Here is a 19,815-nt window from a genome sequence, read left to right as displayed (position 1 = left end):
ACAAAAATTGGTGATGTCTGCATGTTTTCCACCCAGTGGTCTTCAGATGGATGTCTGTCCTGTTGGATTGTCTAATTAAGGCTTTATGACACCAAGTCATAATTTAATCATTTGACCAGACCAATGACAACACTGTACATGGAGTTGGAAAAAAACAAACACTCAAGTAATATAAGAATAGAATAGAATAGAATAGAATAGAATAGAAGTACTTTATTCATCCCAGCAGGGAAATTACTTCGCAGTTACAGCAGAGAGACAAGACACAATAACAACTACCACTGAGTAGTAGTTGTAGATAAAATAAAAAATAAAATATAAGGGTTCTTATTTAGTTTTCTGAGTGAAGAACAAATGTTTTCTAATAACTTGTTTTCTGTCAGATAGTTTGTTATAGCTACAGGAATTCAGACCTGCTCTTTTGGTCTCTATTGAACATGTGGACAAGGTTTTCTCACGTTGGAGACATTTCAGTGGCCAGCCTTCCAGCGTGATGGAGCCCCAGCTCCTCAGGTGTGGCAGCATTTTCTGCATGTGGCCGATTCTACACATCTGCATTCAGGTCAGCTCTCTAGAGGTCAAAGGAATTCAATACAGAATGTGTCAAAGACCACAGAGGCTGTAAAACTGAACAGTAGCAACAGGAACATCATATCCATATTAAGAAGCACTCAGCTGTAAAAGAACACGCAGATTTTATTTTTTTAATTTATTGTTTGTTACCTATTAGGCTTTGTCAATAGAAATCAGATAAAACAGTTACTCATCTGTCAGATATCAGAGGAGACGTCAGTGTCTTACTAAGGCGTGGAGTTATAAGCCCCTTACGCAGCACCTTATGTAATCAGCCTTTTTACAGCAGAATTCTGAATTCAATATTTTGGAATGACACATAACTTTTTATGAACTGAGAGCTCTGGTGGAGCCAACTTCACATTCTCTAAAAAAGCAAAACAAACCATCATCCTGCCACTTTGTGTCGTCTTCGTTGACATTTCCTCCTGTAGTAACATCCGGCTGTTGATCATGTGACTTGTGTGATGTGAAAAAAGTGTTTCCATTGCAGGTTTTATTTCGACACGGCTGAAAAACAACCACAAAAACCTATGTCATGAAGACTTGATGTCAAGAAGAGGCCGATGACATGAGGCTGAGAACAAAACGACGCGATCTTCGTCATGCAGCTGCAACAATGAGAACTGATTTCACATGTTGGCCTTTTATTAAAGACCACTAGTGGCAAAGAAAGTCTTTTTAAAAAAAGTAAAACAACATTATACGTCCTGTGCAACTTATCAGAAGTGATAGAAGAAACAGAAGGAAAACGTCTCTGCACCCCGTAAGGAGGAGGTCTTCTCCTCAGAAGCTCATATAACACATCCAGAGTGTTTGTCACAGGATAGAAGGAGGTGGAAACGTGTTTCAAGTCAGAGTACAGGGCATCCTCTGGGATCTAACCTAGATGTTTTTATCTGCACTGATCTGCTGCCATGCCTGCCATATCACTGTGTCTGTGCTATTGCTCTGATGACCTCAGGGGGAAGCAGAGGAAGAGGGTAGGCTCTGTAATATCACAGAAAAAAGGAAATGTGCTAACCTCTGAGCCTTTCTGCTTCAACATGTATTTTGCTCACATGCGTGAGAGTATTTACACATCAGCTCCAGATTGTCTGCCTGGACGCAGCTCTCTGGGGGCTCTGAGTTTTGCTCCAGATCATATAACATCTCTGAAGCTGCAATTAAAGCGCTGCAGGAAACATCAAGTTCTCATTCTTCACTGCTGTTCTGCTGACTCCCTCTTTCCAGCATTTTCTCACCTGCATAAAGAGCAGATATGAGTCTCTGTTCCGGTTTTGCACCTTCAGCATGCACGCCACACTTTATCACCTTGTTTTAATTCCCTGCAACACACACCACCAAACATACTTTCTGCTCTGATCATTATTAACGTGCCACAATGTTAATTCCTTCTCAAAAGGTAATCTTACATCAGAATGTGCACAGTTAAAATTAATGAGTCTGGGGGGTTTCACGGTCCAACAAAGGAACTCATGAATCTTTGCAGCATATTTTATGAGCCGATTGCTGCTCACCAAAGCAGGAACCCAGCAGATCGGATCGGATCGCCAGGTTCTTCTGCTGATGCTCCACAGGCACCAGCATCCTCACGCATGTGGTACAGCCAACACATTGTTATCCTCACATGTACATACGATTGCGTATTAGGGCCATTGTAGATATAAAATAAAAGGAGTAAATTTTGGCCAAAAACCTGAAATGTTTTTCAAAGCAACTGAATTTATTTAGTGTTAGGTCTAAATTACCTAAACACAGACACAAAGAAGAGACAAGAGTCAGAACTTGGTTTTACCTGCAGGGAGAGCACAGTTGAAACCCAGTTACAGATTTCTGCCTAAGCTCTGAAGCTTCAACTGAGTCTTACCCTGCTTTTATTAGCATTAGGAACTCCCTAGTTACATGACAGAGTGCAGCCCTGAAGGGAGGGGGAGCAGAGAACAGCTGCAACTCATTCCTACATTCCTCAAAGGCAAATTTCATAAGATAAGACTATAGAATTGCAGTTCCTCTGGGCAGTTGGAGCCGGACTGTCTTGTTCATGGTATCCTCCTTTTTCACTTCTCAGCAGGCCGCTTCCAGAGTTTCTGCAAACACTTTAAAACACTCAAAACACATCATTAAAATGTACATGCAAAGGTAAATTAAATGGATGATAATATAAAATAAAGGTAAAGCAAATAAATGATAGTAAAATATAAAATACTTCCAACATTTAGTTTCAAAAGTTTGAAATTTGCTACAAAAAACTCAGAATTAATGAGATTAATCTCGTAACTTTGAAATTTCAGAGTTTCAAAGGTCAAAAATGTTCAACTTTTGGAAATTTTCTGAATTATAAAACAAAAACCTTTTGTAAGTCGGAGGTTTTATGTCAGTTTTGAAGTTTTGCTGCACGGTGCTGCTGGGATTAGCACTGCTGACTCACAGCAAGTTCTGCTTCAATTTGTTCAAGTTCCTCTGTCTCCTCTTTGTGGTCCTACTGCCAAGTGCAGAAATATTCTGTTTGATCAGAAACAACCAATCAAAGCCAGGAGGAGGGTCTTACTGCTGTCAATCACCCTTTTGTGTGCGCTGCTCACATCCTCCTCCATGCTTTTTGCTACTCTACAGCTCCTTCACCTGCCATGAATGTGCAGGCTAGTTAGCATAGTCACTCATGACGGCCATCAATCTTGAGCTTGTACTGTGAGAGGGAGGGTGTGAGCAACTCGTACCCAGGCATGATTGACAGCACTAAGACCCTCCCTTGGCTCTGATTGGCTGTAGGGACTGCTGTTTTAGAAATTCAGCCTTTCTAAAACACTGATTAAAATGATCTTTGTATTTTTTAAGTTTTATTTCAGACACAATGAAACAAATGAACTGTTACAGTCCTGGTGTTCAGCTTTTGGCTTTCATCTGTTTTGTGGTTTATATTTATGTTTGAGTTTCTTACTGTTACCTAATCGGTCTTGCCATATTGTTTCATTAGTAATGATTAAAATCATTCAAATCATTATGATTTTAATCATTACTAATTATGTCTATATGGATACAGTTAGACATAAGGTCTAACTGTATCCATTCCATGGATTCTCTGTATTTAGCCTCTGGGTTTATTCCTGCTTGTATTTTTGTATTGATTTCCAATAGATTATGTCTCAGGCTTTCCCCTTTCGATCCGGTCCCTCTTCAGCCTCTTCTGTCTTCATTTTTCATCTTCTACCCGTTTGCCTTCCCTCCAGTTGCACTCTCTGTGTAATCAACCACCTGCATCTTCTCAGTAACCGCACTCCTCAGCGTTTAGGCCTCTGTCTCTGTCACTCCCTGCTGGATTCCTCCATTGCCTCCTGTTTCATAAGCTGTTAAATTGATCCCAGTTTCTTGTCCTGATCCCTTCATTCCACATTGTTTTTTATGGTGTCATTGTTAAAAGCCCTTCACTTTACCTTTCTGCCTCTGGTGCTGCCTGTTTTTAATAAAATAAAATAAATATGTTCTCAGTAAGTTCGTCTGGAACTGTAAAATATAATCTAACTGTAATACGTTCTTTAATGTCTGGTTGCTTGGCAGGGCTTTGTCAATGAAGTCAGGAAATAACTCAACATGCCAAATTAAAAAAACCAAACAAACCATAGATAGGTTACTGACCTGAATGTTAATCAATGCCTCCACAGGTTTCTGGTGTCCTTTGCTGCCTCCATCAATCTGACAGCCAGTCAGCCTTTCCCATGATTAGATACAGCTCCAGTCTCACAACTACATGAAATGGAGTGGGTGGGGGAGATAAGTCCAGCAGAGGGATGCTCACTGTGATATCAGATGGAGCTTCAATAAAAACATCTGAAAACTGGATGAAGGTTCCAACCTTCACTGGTTTGGTTTCGTAGAGGCCAGTGACGCAGCACGCCAATCATTCCTCTGCTCTAACAGTAAAGAACAGACCAGTTGTAGTAAACTGGGTGGAAGTCCTGATAGAAATCAGAACTCTCTTTGATTTCCATCATCACTTATGGAACAATGAACCAGTCACATGTTAACACAAGTGAAAGGTCAGAATGAAAAGTATTCAGAAGAAAAAAATCTTTTGATTGTGACATCAAACATATAAGTGTTAGAATTGGGTGTACAACAAAGACAAAAAAAAGAAAAAAGAAATGATGTTGGTATGATAGAGAAAAAAACAGAGGAAAATAATAATAATAATAATAATAATAATAGTAAAGTAATATCAATATTAGCAATAATAAATTGAAGCTGTCTGCCCCTGAGCAGGCTCTTCATTTTGTGTAATGCTAAATTAAAGAGCTCACTTTCCGTAACTTGTGCCAAAATAGGGAGTGAAAATTCAGATTTATTTAAGATGTGAAGGACAGTTTTATTGTATACATTGGAATGAATCCTCATCATACTGTAACTGTTCATAATGTCACATGATAAGCAGGAAGTCTCTTGTCAGACTGTTAATATCTAAAATCACAAAACCTTGAGAGTAAAATCTGTTCCCATCACAGCCTCTCTTCATCCATGTTTGTTTCAGTCATTTGGGGTTTAAACTTTACTAATGTCCTTGTGTCTGTTGAAAGGCACCACCTTTCAACAGACAGCTGTTGAAAGGCACCAGTGAAAAGTTCAGTGTTATGGCCATCATTACAGACGAGGTGTGATAATTCTAATGATCTTCAGCTCTTTACAAGAGTGGTCTTGGAGCAGTTGTTGCTTTTTGACAGAGTCCAGAACCCAGGTTTCTCAGTGTGGGCAGATGAGTCCATTACTGAGACCAGTGTGATGCAAAATAAATACTGATGAGCTCCAGTCTGATGGCTCCAGCGTTGTTGCATTAACCACTTCTCCATGTCCTTGGACTTCCTTTTAAATGTGATGTGTATGCTGGTGTGTGCCTTGCATGTTAAATTTCAGCCTCTCGTCGTTGTTAGCATGAGCGCCACGGCCTTGAATGTCTGCTCTGCCTCTGCAGAACAGCCTCAAACCGACAACACGGCCGAACTCGTTTTGTTTTGTGTGAAGTTAACAAGCGCGCTCTCTTTGGCTCGTTTCGGTGCACATGTTGCATATCGGACCGCGACAGTCCCAGCGGTACGATCATCCTCCTCTGCAGATCTGACTTCTGTTTAATGAGGCCGACACCTTCACGCTCCACTTGATGAACCCACCTGTGACTCTCCCAACATGTGCAGCCTCAGCCTTCACATGGCACAGAGAAACGACTTCTACTGACTGTTGCTGCACCTGGATATGTCTGTCTGTTGTTTTTACCGATTTATCGATGTGAATGGTGTGTGTGTAAAACCCCACACCCACCTCAGAGGTGGAGGGGGCTTCTCCTTCCTTCTCACTGTTAGCTGCTGACAGAATGCAACCATGAACTTCTTAGACTTTAATGCAAGCTGGCTACAATGTGTTTCACCACACACTGACATAAACCAAGCTGGCGCTGGGAAAGCTGTGAAAGACAGCTGGGCTGTATGTTATAATGCAGGGCCAGTTTAGCTCTGTAACTTCATCTCTTTACAAATCGTTTTTTGACCAGAATCTAATTTTGCCTTTAGATTACGTTTTCTTTTCCTGAAACCGCTCGCTGAGCCATACCTATTCTAATCTGTAGAGTTTATAACCTTTCTTTTTTACCTCTTGTCTAGTGGTACTAGATGACAGAAAGATGGATGGATGCTTTCCATGTTTCATTCTCTAAGATTGCTTCAGCTTTCTGCTTTATGTGGGGAAATATCCAGGTGATTACAAGGATTCCAGCTTTTAGACCAGTGTTTATTAAATTAATATAAGCGGTGATGACCAGAAGCACAAAATAAAGTTTAAGCTAAATTTCTCACAAATTGTTTCCATTACATCCATCCATCTATTTTCTAACACTCTTGTCCCTAGTGGGGTCAGGAGGGCTGCTGGTGTCTATCTCCAGCTAACGGTCCAGGCGAGAGGCGGGGTCACCCTGGACAGGTCGCCTGTCTGTCGCAGGTTTCTATTACAAATGTATGCAAATTTTTACAAAAAAAATAATAATTTTGCAATTGCAGTGTTTCCATTTCATAAGAAATTCCATTAAAATTACATGTGAATAATTTTGGTGACATGATACAGTACGGACCAAAAGTTTGGACACAACTGTGTGTCCAAACTTTTGGTCTGTACTGTAAGTCATTAAAAATCACGACAGCGACGTGTAATAAGATATATTCATAATTCAGTCATGGTCATCATCTGTAAATCTGAGACATATTGTGCAGTCCTCCTCTAAAGACAAACATACTGACGATAAAAACCAAAGACTGACATTTCAGCAGAGCCATTTGTATTTATCCTAATTTGGGAAAAACATTCTTCTGAAAGAATGAGGCTAAAGACATTAGACAATATTGAATAAATGTACAGTTTGTTGTGATCTGTGTTTTCTGTGTTTATTCTGAGTTTTTCTGTGTCCCTGAGTCTCTTTGTTGTCCTGTTCTCCCCTTGATTATTCCCAGGTGTGTCTCATTCCCTGATTACCTCCTGTGTATTTAGTGTCACCTGTGTCTCTGTGTCTTTGTCGGGTCCTTGTTGCACTTGGTGTCTAGTCGTCCGTTTCTGTGTGCTCTGTCAGTCTGATCCTTAGTTTAACCGGTTGCTACCGGCGTCGAGCCCTGGTTTCTGCTCAGCTGTGCTGCCCGGCATTTTGGATTATAGTGGACTGAGTTATTTTCTGGATTTACTTTACTTGGATTTACTTTATTAAACCATCATTTCATCCTGCCTGAGCCTGCTGCGTTTTCCCTCACCACCATTCACCACCACCTCATGACACAGTTAGCAAGAACAGCAACACCCAACCCTCAAAGTATGAAAAGCATTAAAACAGAGCGAGAATAGAGGATAAGAGAAATCAGCATAAATTCCAGGTTTTATACAACATATAGGAAAAACATACTGACGTGAAACAATAAAAAAAAATCCTCAAGAAGTTAATATTAAGGATCAAAAGATGAAAAGTGGTGATGTTTTCCAATTATGTGTTTTTCTTGGTACAGAATTCTATTGTTTTATTCTTCACAGACATCATCCTGAATGAAATATTTAGCTTTATTTTACTCTTGGTTGATGAATAATCTCTTCTTCTTCTTGATCTTGAACAACACGCCCCACTGTTAAAGTCCAACCTGAACCTTTCTCAGTAGTTTTCTTTTTGTTGAGTTCTGCAGCTTCACATTAGAACGTAATGAGAACAGGCCAGCCAAACGCAACGCTGCCTCAGATCAGGAGGATTGCAGTTTATTTATGTAACTTTGTCATAATTTACAGTTAAATTCCTACAGTATTTCTTTTTTTTCTTACAACAATTTCACCCCACCCTCCTCCACCCCCATCTAGGTGACACAAGTGAAACATAACATCAATAATACGTAATATAACTCAGGAACAGGATGAAAAATTAAATGATTAAGAATAAATGCCAACAAAAGACTAAAATAATTATCAAATGTTATATGAATGTTAGGATTTGGATATTCTGATGTAGGACAAAAGAGAAATAGTCTAATCATCACAGTCTGTATGCAAGAAAACTGAAATAAAACCTTAAGAAATAAAAACAGCTGCAACGGGTCAGATTACTGGTTCTCTGACAGCAGGCGTCCCAGTCAGACGGGGGAACATTGGTACCTGGACAGCTTGATTCAACTTTATACTATAATTTTAGACAATCATTAGAAAAGTGTGGACCCTTAAACTGAATTAAGTCTGACACAAAAAGAGAAAGTATGCATAGGATATGTAGCTAAGGAAGAGCGTTGAAGTTAAAAGAATATTTGCTAGAATTTAAACTCTTATATTCCCCACTTTGTTCCTCGTCCTCCATCTTGCATCTTATTGGACAATCAGCTCAGACTATCACATGTTATTGTGACTAGTCAGTGTGTAACATGAAGAATCCTTGCAGAGCTCAGAATGGACGAATTGAAATGTTGACCAGTTGTTGCCAGAGCTCAGAGGAGGCTGAGCTTTTTCTAACAGGAGTCTTCAGTATCTGAGTTAAAACCTTTATTTACTGTAATTTCATGTTAATTTCATGGTTGTTGTTTCCATTTTATTTTAAATGTTTGCTTGTTTGTTTTTTATCTTAAAGCGATTTTATTTAATTCCTGCCAGTTTCTGTTCTCTTTTGTTGTTTACCATCATATTTATTATTGCTGTCTGGATTATTGTTGCCTTGAACAGCACTTTGTTCCCTTCAAGGAGTTTTAAGAGTATTTACAAAAATAATTGGACTGAAGATTATATCTGACTAAACTATAAAATTATAGAACAAAGACTTTTGGACAAATGAGCTGAAAGCAGAGTTTTAATTTGCTATAATTTAGAGACTCTGATGCCTCATATCAGCTGTAGAGCACGCTGGTGAAAGGCTGGTGAACCAGCCACAGGACCAATAGATACCTTCACTGAGTTGATTCATCAGGAAAGATTCCAGTTACAGTCAATGTGAAACTTTGCCATAGTTTCTGCAAACACTGAAAAAAACCCCTGTAAAGTAGATTCAATTGAATTTATCCAAAATGATGAGAGATAAACCTCAAAATCTTTCTGTGTTTTTGTATTTTTGAGGTTAAAATTAAGCATTTGTAAAACAAGGCAATGACTTGGTCTTTCTTTTGGAAGATTTTAATGGAAGATTCTAGAATTAAGGCCAGTGTTCTTTCTTCAGCCCATCACTGGGATATTAAAGGGCCATAGAGCTGTTTTTATAGCGCAATCCAGTAACTATGTTAGCTTCAGTTGACATAGTTAACTTAACTTAAATTTTAAAGTCATGCTTGACTTAAAAATTTTTACTTCAAGTCAAACGTGATTTAAAAATAAAATCTTATTCAATAATTTTTTACCTTGAAATTGGGCCTGTCTCTTTAAAAACTCCTGCTCTTTCTGAAAGTCTGCCTTCAGGAAGTCATCACAATATGGCTCCTTTATTAACCCTTTAACAATGTTTTACCAGTGTTGCACTCAGACACAGCTTGTATAGTAATGCACAGTTCCACCAGGTGTTTGCTAATTGCTGCTGGCTAGTCTGAAGGAGCTGAATGGGGGAGTTGCGGTTGAGTGTTTCTTTGGGAGGCAGAATCTTGGAAACTGCAGCTTTGAGGAGGAACTGCGTCTCAAAGATCTCACCAAGTGTTTTGTGCAGCTGAGTGGTTGCCATGGAGATTAAAGGATTTCTCAAACATACATGTAAGAATCAAAGTAAACTCCATGTATGTTTTGGTTGAGGGAATAACATTATAACATGATGTAAAGCTCAAAAAAGTTGATTTTGCATCATATTTCCCCTTTAAGAGGTTTTCTTCACAAATGCCTGCTTGGTTAGACTGAGACGGTAAAACCTGAGTACACTCTGAGCCCTGTGACTGCAGCCTGAGGGGCCATGCTGACACCCAGGGGAGAGGCCGAGGTTTGTGCTGCGTGTGCAGCAGCTGCTGGAGGATCATGTGAGCCGGTGGCGTTGCTGAATCAGGCTCTCCAGCTGCATCACACAGAGCTGAGCAGGTTGCTTCGCTCAGGCTGCAGTCACAGTGACGCTCTCTCTGGTTAAGGAACTTCATGTGGCAGATCGTCCCATCGCTTTGGTGTCAGAAAGCAGTTCATGTAGCCAGTTAAACGGCGGTCACCACAAACCCTCAGTGCATTCACGAAGCTGGACAAATACATTGCACTTGTCTTTTTTTTTCTGCAATAACAGTTACACGTCTTTTGTCCATTCTTATTTGCAAAACACATGTAGCTATGTGTCTGTGCCTGTGAACATTACTGCGGTGTTGTCAAAGGGACTGGGTTTTAACTAGGCCACTGTTCTAATGGCAGGTGCCTCGAGTCACACTGCCTCAGGAACTGATCTGGATTCATCTCCATCCATCCAGCAGCAGCCGAGTTTCCTTCAGCAATTTTAAATCACGTTTGTAAGTAGAACATGTTGCTGTTAACTGCAAAATGCAAAATAACTTCTTCATTTTCACATAAAAGATTTTATGCTTGTTGAGGTGGTTTTTAGCTTTTCCATAAAAAGGTTGATGCACTAAAAGGGAGATGGGAACTCATTTACTGAATACGTTCAGAGGAATCAAACCTGGAAACATTCAAACCTCCAGCTCAGAGGGGACGACTCTCTCAACTGTTTTTGAGATGTGTGGTCAGTGCTAGTTGGGAACCTCTGCATCTTGTTTACTACAATCATTCATAGCATCAACATGTGATGAAATCAGGCTCTGGTTAGCCTGGTTGACTCCAAACCATCAGATGGAAATATTCCTGTTCACTTTTCCTTATTGCATTTTAAAAACTCCCTTAAAAACCTTTACCATCCCTCCTGAGGGAAAGCATAACCACAGCATAATGCTGCCACTACCATGTTTAACAGCAGCTTTGTTCCTGGCCTGTCTGCTGTGTTTCTTGGTCTTCCTGATGCCGTTTGCTCCTCTGAGATCCTTGAAGAACGTCACATCAATACTACTTATCAATCAGCCACATAACATTTGTTAATACTGGTACTCTGTAGCAAGAAAACTGCTCCAACTCTGATAAACCTGAGCTCTTCTAAAGTTTTTGTTCTAATAAGCAGTGTATGCAGGAGCTTCAGCTCTCCATCATCCGTCCTGTCAGCTGTTTCTTCAGGATGCGCCCCGGGCAAGAAGAGAAATTATAAATCAATCTGTGAATGTGTGACAGGGCTGCGATATGTGGCACAGTGACGAATGGATGAAAACCAGCCCTGAGTTATGAGGAACGGTTTATGAAATGTTTTAATTCTCTGCTGTAACTAACTAAAACCATGTTGCCCATGGGTTGATGTGCTGATGAAAAACGACCAGAACTCATTTATATTTCTTCTAACTCTTTCATGCGGCTTTGCTTTGGATTTACAGGGAGGTTCCTGCTCACAACAATATTCTACAATCTTTTCTCTTCTTCAGTTCAGTCGTTTTATGAGCTTTATTTTATTTTATCGCTGTATGCTAATACACTCAGGCTTATTTTTGCCAGATGGTTGACTTCCAGTAGACGTGCTAAACATAAAATAATCCTCGTTCTGGATAAATGAAATAGAACCTTTACTGCACGTTGAACTGGTTTCTCCAACCTTCAGCAGCCACTCTAATTCGCATGCCGTCTGCAGAAAGCAGGCAAGAATATATTTCAGCTATTTCAACTATTTACAGTTAGACTAATAAAATAATTTGCAATCCGCTCTTCACCCGGTGAAATTCCCGCACACAGCTTTGTGGCGTCTACGGATGTCAGAGGTTTTATTTTTAACACACTGTCTCTCCATATATGTATATATATTTTTCATGAAAGCTTACATTTTTGGAAAAGCCTGTTCTGGTGCTCTTGCTCACTATGAATTTGTTTGTCTTGATTAGAGATGATAATCTCACTGTGAACAAAATTCTCTTTAGGACGGTTAGTGATGATGTCACTGACGTTTGGGTCATTTCCTCATTGATCCTCTCACCTGTGTGAAGTGAAACGCTGTGAATACTTTCCAAATATTCTGTACTTTTGTGTAGATGGATGCTGTTCTGACATCAATATCCATCTAAATGATGGAATTCTGTTTATGCAAAACACATCCTCATATTTCTTTTGTCATTGTTCATCTTCAGAGAAATTTGCCTGTGGATTTTAACCCAAAAAAGCAGTTTACTTCATTGTTCTTTGGTTTAATCTTCCAGGAAACATGCGAATGATGTAAATTGTTTAAATCTGAACTCTTGTATGAACAAAACAAATCAATTTTATAATGTCCTTATTTTAAAACTGTCATAACGATGTCAGCGTCTTCATGCAAACTAATGTAAGCCTATGGAGGGTGGCAGGTAATGAAAACTGGAAGGAAAATGGAGAGCTGTCGACTTCAAGGAAAAAATGTGGGAAAACATCTTGAATGACCGGTGGTCACTAAAATATTTGGTGAAATAAAATCCAAGAAAATCAACAGCAGAACTCAGGGCTGTTTAATGGAGAACATAGAAACATTGTGAAGAGAAGTCAGGGGGTTGAGACTGGACAAAAAATCCACTGATGTTGGAGAAAAATGAAAGCAGAGCTGGGTGGAAATAAATCTGGTGACATTGCAGAAGCTCATTGAAACAATGCTGCCATAATCAAAGCTAAAGGAGAGTCAGTAACTCCTTATGGCCAGACAGTGTGGTCGGCAAAAAACTGTCATTCTAAAAGCCACGATGTTATGAATTATTGTTTCAGCTGCTTCATGCCTCTCCCATTGTTGAGCTGATCCTCCTGTACATGTCCTGCTTTCATTGATCAATTATGGTCAAGCTTTAGGTCAACCATTTTCTACAGATAAGAAGCTTTCTCTTGGCAGGCTTTTCTAATAAGCTCTACTTTACTTATCCAGTAGAGCTTATTAGACAGTGTTTTCCTCTACTGTCATAATCTTTAATGATGCTAAATGACATCTGAGGGTTGAGGGATGGAGATCTGTGGATCTCACCTGCATGTCCGCACAGTCTGACCAGTGAATTTGTTCCCAGGTACTTTACCACTAGTGAATAATTTCTCTGTAAAATGATGAACTTCAAGCAGTTAGGAAATATTAGACTGATTAGCTTGTGGATCCTATTTTCCTTCTTAAATTGCACAGATGCAACAATAGGGAACTTTTCACACCATTATTAATTTTTTTCGTTTGTTTTGTTTCTTTGCTTAAATCAATAATCAGTGGTGTAATTCTTGTTGTTGTTGTTTTTTATAGGTTACATTTTTAATTTAGTACCTAAACCCAATTAGACTGGGTTTAGATGTGCTTTCCTGCATCCAGGACTGTATGATCTGGTGAATAAAAGTGGGTGAAACATTGGAACACATTTGGGTTGTCTATTCAGAAACATAGAGCATGGCGGCATTGGATTTCCATAGTTATTGTCGTCCCAGCAGGAAGTGAAACAGAGCTGTCTTCCTGCCGGGCCTCATGAGGATTCAGAGAGTTTTTCCTCTGCATGCTGCGGGCCGGCTGAGCCTCAGCTGCTGGAGCAGATCCCTCTTCGCGTTCACTGACTGGATGTTCACTTGCCTGTGCTGATGTGATTTACTCTGAGCCTCCAGCTGCTCCTCGCATTATTTGTCAACACAGCCAGCCATTACCTATTAATGACTTCTTCATGCTTTATTAAACGCACCATCACGTCACCTCATCCGGGACTGTGCAGGGAGCAGGAAAATGCTGAAAGCTCCAGTTGTTTATGTCTCATTTTCTCCTGGTTTTGCTCTCAGAATGTGACATAGAAACTCTTGGTCAGATCAGACATGAAAGGACAGAGCTGTTCTCCATCAGCAGTGTTTGATGTGAGCCGAACGTCACAGAGGAGACCACTGAGGTGTGGGTTTCACCAGACAGAGCAGCTGGAAAGCACAGATCAAAATCTTATGATTCCTCTTTGCAGGGTTGACTTGATGAATGGTGGATAAACACTTATTCACAACATCAAAAGTTGTTTTTTTTGTATTTGTAAGTTTTTGTATCAAAATCAGAAAATCTGGTGCTGCTCTCATGTTTTAACTTTATAGTCCCACAACTAGCTTCAGATTACCAAAGACATTTTAAAACCAGTCAGATTTAACCTCACATAACTACATTACTGTGCTTAACTCTCCATTGATTAAAATACATGTCTGCTTTTTCGTTACTTTTGATGTTTTCTGTTATAATGCAGTTTTTGTGCACAAACTCAGGTTGACAGTCTGATGGTCTCCAATCAGCTCCAGCATGAGGTGCACAATGGGTTGTTTTAGCAGGGCAAACATCTGCTTTCTATACTGATGAAAGTTCTAGTTGTTCCACCCGATACACTCCGTTTCAGTTTTATACAATAATTAGTATTCAGAATAAAACTAAACACTGATATTACAGATCCATGTCAGCTGAAACACTGTCTTTACAGCTTCTGCTCCCCAAACTCCACTGGGCATCTGGCATGAAACAGTCTAATAATAAGGAAAATACCAAAGTGCAGATCAAAAACTACCTGAGTAAATACAGACAGACTTGGCCCTGTGTGAGAATATGATTGCTATGATTGCTTTGTGAACTACTAAAATTAGTTTGATTTTATTATGTTCTAAAACCTAAAAAAAATAAATAGAAAGTTCACAACTGACTGAAGATTTGGGTGTTTTTTTTAATTCAATAAATAAAGTAAGCTTGACCAATGCCTGGATAGATGGACTAAGCAACAATATAACAGGTCAATGTTAACATATATGATATAAAGCTTAAACAAGTATGTTTTGCGTAACACACCCCTTCTTAAAACGAATGTATCATGCTCGGCTTTAAAGAAAATCAAGAGTCTTTCAGTCTTGTTTGATTTGAAATGAGTCATTTGAAATGAGATGACAAAGTCAATTCTAAAGCTTTGGGGTCTCCAGTGAACCACAGTGAGAGTCAATATTTAATGGAGAACATAGAACAGTGGGGAACGTTCAGGAGACATGATTTAAGTATTTATTTCTGCTAATATGCCTCACAGTGGAAAGGTTCTCTAACTGAGATCCTAACTGAGGTTTCAAGGACAGACGTTCTCCAACAGTTTCAGGATTTTCTCATGTGTTGCTGTTGTTACATTTATGTGTCTCTCCTACAATTAACAGTCCAACTATATGCAGTCATTCCTCAGGCTCTGGTTTAGGAGACACTTATCAAACTCTAGATGTCCACTAAACTCTGGTTGTGCTCTGTTTGACAGCGATCAGATCAGCTGCACATGTCGCTAAGCAACAGCTGGGAAGGAGAGGAACAGGCAGAATCTCCACAATGACTTTACTGTTGTAGACAAAAAAAAAAAACCATAGCAAAGCAAACTTTTATATGCAGTTATTCAGTACTGAAGCAACACTAAGCGCTTCTGAAAAAGGATAAAAGCAACAAAGACTTGAGAAATGACCTGGCCTGCTACATCTGTCTTGCTTCAGAAATGATTTATCCTGAACAGCAGTGTTTAATCAATCAATCAATCAAATTTTATTTGTATAGCACATTTCAGCAGCAAGGCATTTCAAAGTGCTTTACATCATTACAAACACAGAAACACAATGCAACATAGAATCAAAAACAAAGCATTACGTCAAGTTCCATCAATAAATTTGTAATTGATTACATTTCAAATACAATTCTAAACAGGTGGGTTTTTAGTTGAGATTTAAAAGAAGTCAGTGTTTCAGCTGTTGTACAGTTTTCTGGAAGTTTGTTCCAAATTTGTGGTGCATAGATGCTGAAAGCTGCTTCTCCTCGTTTGGTTCTGGTTCTGGGGATGCAGAGCAGACCAGAACCGGAAGACCTGAGAGGTCTGGAAGGTTGATACAATAAAAGCAGATCTTTAATGTATTGTGGTGCTAAGCCGTTCAGTGATTTGTAAACTAACAACAGTATTTTAAAGTCTATTCTTTGAGCTACAGAGAGCCAGTGGAGGGACTTTAAAACTGGTGTTATGTGCTCTATCTTCCTGGTTTTAGTGAGAACGCGAGCAGCAGCATTCTGGATCAGCTGCAGCTGTTTGAGTGATTTGTTGGACAGACCTGTGAAGACGCTGTTGCAATAATCAATACGACTGAAGATGAACGCATGGATGAGTTTCTCTAGATCTGGCTGAGACATTAGTCCTTTAATCCTGGAAATGTTCTTCAGGTGATAGAAGGCCGACTTTGTAACTGTCTTTATGTGGCTCTGGAGGTTCAGGTCAGAGTCCATCACTACTCCCAGGTTTCGGGCCTGATCGCTGGTTTTCAGTTGTAATAACTGAAGCTGTGCATTGACTCTTGATCGTTCCTCTTTAGGTCCAAAAATAATAACTTCAGTTTTGTTTCTGTTCAGCTGGAGAAAGTTTTGGCACATCCACACATTTATCTGCTCTAAGCATCTGTTCAGTGATTGGATGGGCTCTGAGTCACCTGGTGACATCGTAATGTAGAGCTGTGTGTCATCTGCATAGTTATGGTAGCTAATATTATTTCCTGTTATAACCTGAGCTAGTGGGAGCATATAAATATTGAATAAAAGGGGTCCTAGGATTGAACCTTGGGGTACCCCACATGTGACCTTTGACCTCTTTGATGAAAAGTTTTCAATTGAAACAAAGAAATCCCTGTTCTTTATGTAGGATTCAAACCAGTTAAGCACTGGACCGGAGAGTCCGACCCAACTCTCCAGTCGATTCAGTAATATATCATGGTCAACAGTGTCAAAAGCTGCACTGAGATCCAACAGAACCAGCACTGTGGTTCTGCCACAGTCCGTATTTATATGGATGTCATTGAACACTTTTACCAGGGCGGTCTCTGTGCTGTGGTGAGCACGAAAACCAGACTGGAAGGAGTCAAAGAGGTTGGTTATTGTTAGGAAACTATTTAATTGTTTACACACAGCTTTTTCAATAACTTTGCTTATGAATGGGAGGTTGGAGATCGGCCTGTAATTCTGCATTAGTGATTTGTCCAGATTGTTCTTTTTTATCAGTGGTTTGATTACTTCTGTTTTCAAAGCCTGGGGGAAAACGCCTGATGAGAGCGATGAGTTTACTATTTGGATCAGATCAGCAGCAGTAACAGGCAGGACTTTCTTAAAGAAATGTGTGGGTAAAACATCCAGACAGCAGGAACTGGAGCTTAGCTGACTTATAATTTCCTGTAGGGTTTTATAATTAAGTAGTTGAAATTGGGTCATTTTTCCTGTATTTGTTTTGTTTGGGCACAGCATTGGTACCGACTTTATAGTGGATGTGCAGATTAATGCTCTGATTTTTTGAATTTTCCCTGAAAAGAAGCTGGAAAACTGGTTACAGGCGGCAATACATTGGAATTCAGGCGTAACGTCACAGGAGGGTTTGTGATTCTGTCAACTGTTGCAAATAAAGCTCGAGCATTATTAATGTTTTTGTTTATGACATCTGCAAAGAAAGCCTCTCTTGCATGTTTTAGTGTTAAATGATAGTTACGTAGTCTTTCCTTATATATATCACAGTGAACGTGGAGTTGAGTTTTACGCCATTTTCGTTCTGCCCTACGGCAGAGTTGTCTTGCAGATCTAACTGTTTGTGCATTTCTCCATGGAGATTTCTTCCTGCCAGACACAACCTTCATTTTAATTGGGGCAATGGAATCAATAATATCTGAAACTTTAGACTGAAAATCATTTACCAACTTATCTACATCATTACAGCTTAAGGGTGAGGAAGAAGAGTAGATTTGATTAAAAGTTTCTGCTGTGTTTTCAGTGAGAGAACGTTTTGTGATGGTTGCTGTTTGTCCAAGTGGGTTAAAAGATAAAGAACTTTCAAAGATAACAGCGAAGTGATCCGACAGGGTGACATCATTTACAGAGACATTGGAAATATTCACACCCTTACTGATAACCAGGTCCAGTGTGTGTCCTTGAGTGTGTGTTGCTTGTTTGACATGTTGTGTTAGACCAAAAGTCTCTAAAATATTAGTGAGCTTTTTTGCCCCTCTGTCTTGGGGGTTGTCAACATGAATGTTGAAATCACCGACAATTATTAAACAATCATAATCAATACATATAAGAGATAGAAGTTCATTCAAGTCAGTAAAGAAATTTTCCACAAAAGTTGGAGTTTTGTATAGAGTTACAGTCAAAGTTCGTTTGCGGCCTTTAACCTCAATTCCAAGATACTCAAAAGAGGTGAAGTGGCCCAAAGAGATTTTACTACAATTTATGGTATTCTTAAATATTGAAGCCACGCCTCCTCCTTTTTTGTGTTTTCTATTCTCATTGAAGAAATTGTAGTTAGGAGGCGCAGATTCAATTAGTACGATCGATTCATTATTATCATTCAACCATGTTTCTGTCAGAAACATAACATCGATGTCATGCTCAGTGATGAAATCATTAATTAATAGAGCTTTAGCACAGAGAGATCTGGTATTTAAAAGAGCTAGTTTAAGTGACTTGGAGGCCAAGAAATCTTCAGTCTGAGGTTCCTTTAGGCAGGGGAACAGTCTGATGTTTGAATTAGGTCCCCTGTATTTTATGTTTCTGTTTCTTGTAAATTTTCTTGTAGTTATCCGGACAGGTAATGTCCTGTTCTGCAGTGCCGAGGGGCCAGACACATTCTGGAGCAAGAAGGGTGTAAAGATAAAGTCTGGACCCCGGCCTCAGACCTCAGAAACGCAGAGTGATGGATCCTCTGGGACGTTAGAGTCAGGTGGCTTAAATGAAGTGAGGTCTGCTACGTGAGCTCTAAGGAGTGACGTCCCAAGTACAACCTGTTGATTCATTCCATCTGTAAATTTAAGAAACTCCGGTCCAGAAGACATTTCTCCATGTGTATCTTGTGAATCCTGTGAATGAGTGGGTGAGCAGAGAGGGAGGGGAGAAGGAGGAAGGGAACTAGTCGCTCCGTCTCCAGTCGATGTATCAGCTGCTTTTGAAACTGTTTGTTCCTGATAAGCCGACGGTTCCTTCCTAGTCAGAAATCCTTGAGCCTGTTCTTTTGAAGCGTTGATCACGTTGCTGTCCTTGTTGATAAAGTGAAAAAGATTTGCAGTGAGCAACTTTATCCCATGTTTATTAAGATTGCGTCCGCCTCTTCCAAAAAGGTGAAAGCGCTGCCAATAGATCCAGAGGTTATCGATGAAGGTCACTGAGCTGGCAGAGCAGCTTTTAATCAGCCATTTGTTTATCATGTCCAGCCTGGAGTGTTTCTCGTCTCCCCATTGAGGTGATGGAATTGGACCACTGAGAAATAACTTCATTTTTAACTTTCCCATAGTGTTCAGTAGAATATTAAAGTCCTTTTTCAGAATCTCAGATTTCTGCTTTGCCACATCGTTGGCTCCAACATGCACAACTAAGGACTCAATATCTGGCTGATCAGTGGTTAGCGAAAGAACTTTACGAGTTAAATCAGATACAGTGTCACCAGGAAAGGAAATCACTCTCGTTTTCTTGGGATTGCAAACGTGACTGATTCCATTTACTGCCTCATCTCCAACAATAAGCACTTTTGGCATACCTTTCGTTTTCCTGGTAGCCGCTTTGTCTTTAGGGGGTGGATGTGATGGTCTTGCCTCATTGTTGATGTTTGAAGGCGAGGTTTCACTCAGAGTCTCAGGCTGGAGTGCAGAAAATCTGTTTTTCAGTGGGATTCCCACAGAGTCAGAATGTTTTGAGGCCCGGGCTGGTCGCTCTGTCCTTGGGAGCGGGGTCGGTGGAATCGTTTTGGT

This window comes from Xiphophorus hellerii, chromosome 17 (genome assembly GCF_003331165.1).
Source record: "Xiphophorus hellerii strain 12219 chromosome 17, Xiphophorus_hellerii-4.1, whole genome shotgun sequence".
NCBI lineage: Eukaryota > Metazoa > Chordata > Actinopteri > Cyprinodontiformes > Poeciliidae > Xiphophorus > Xiphophorus hellerii.
The sequence above is the reverse complement of the archived record's forward strand: the minus strand, read 5'-3'. Positions refer to the sequence as shown.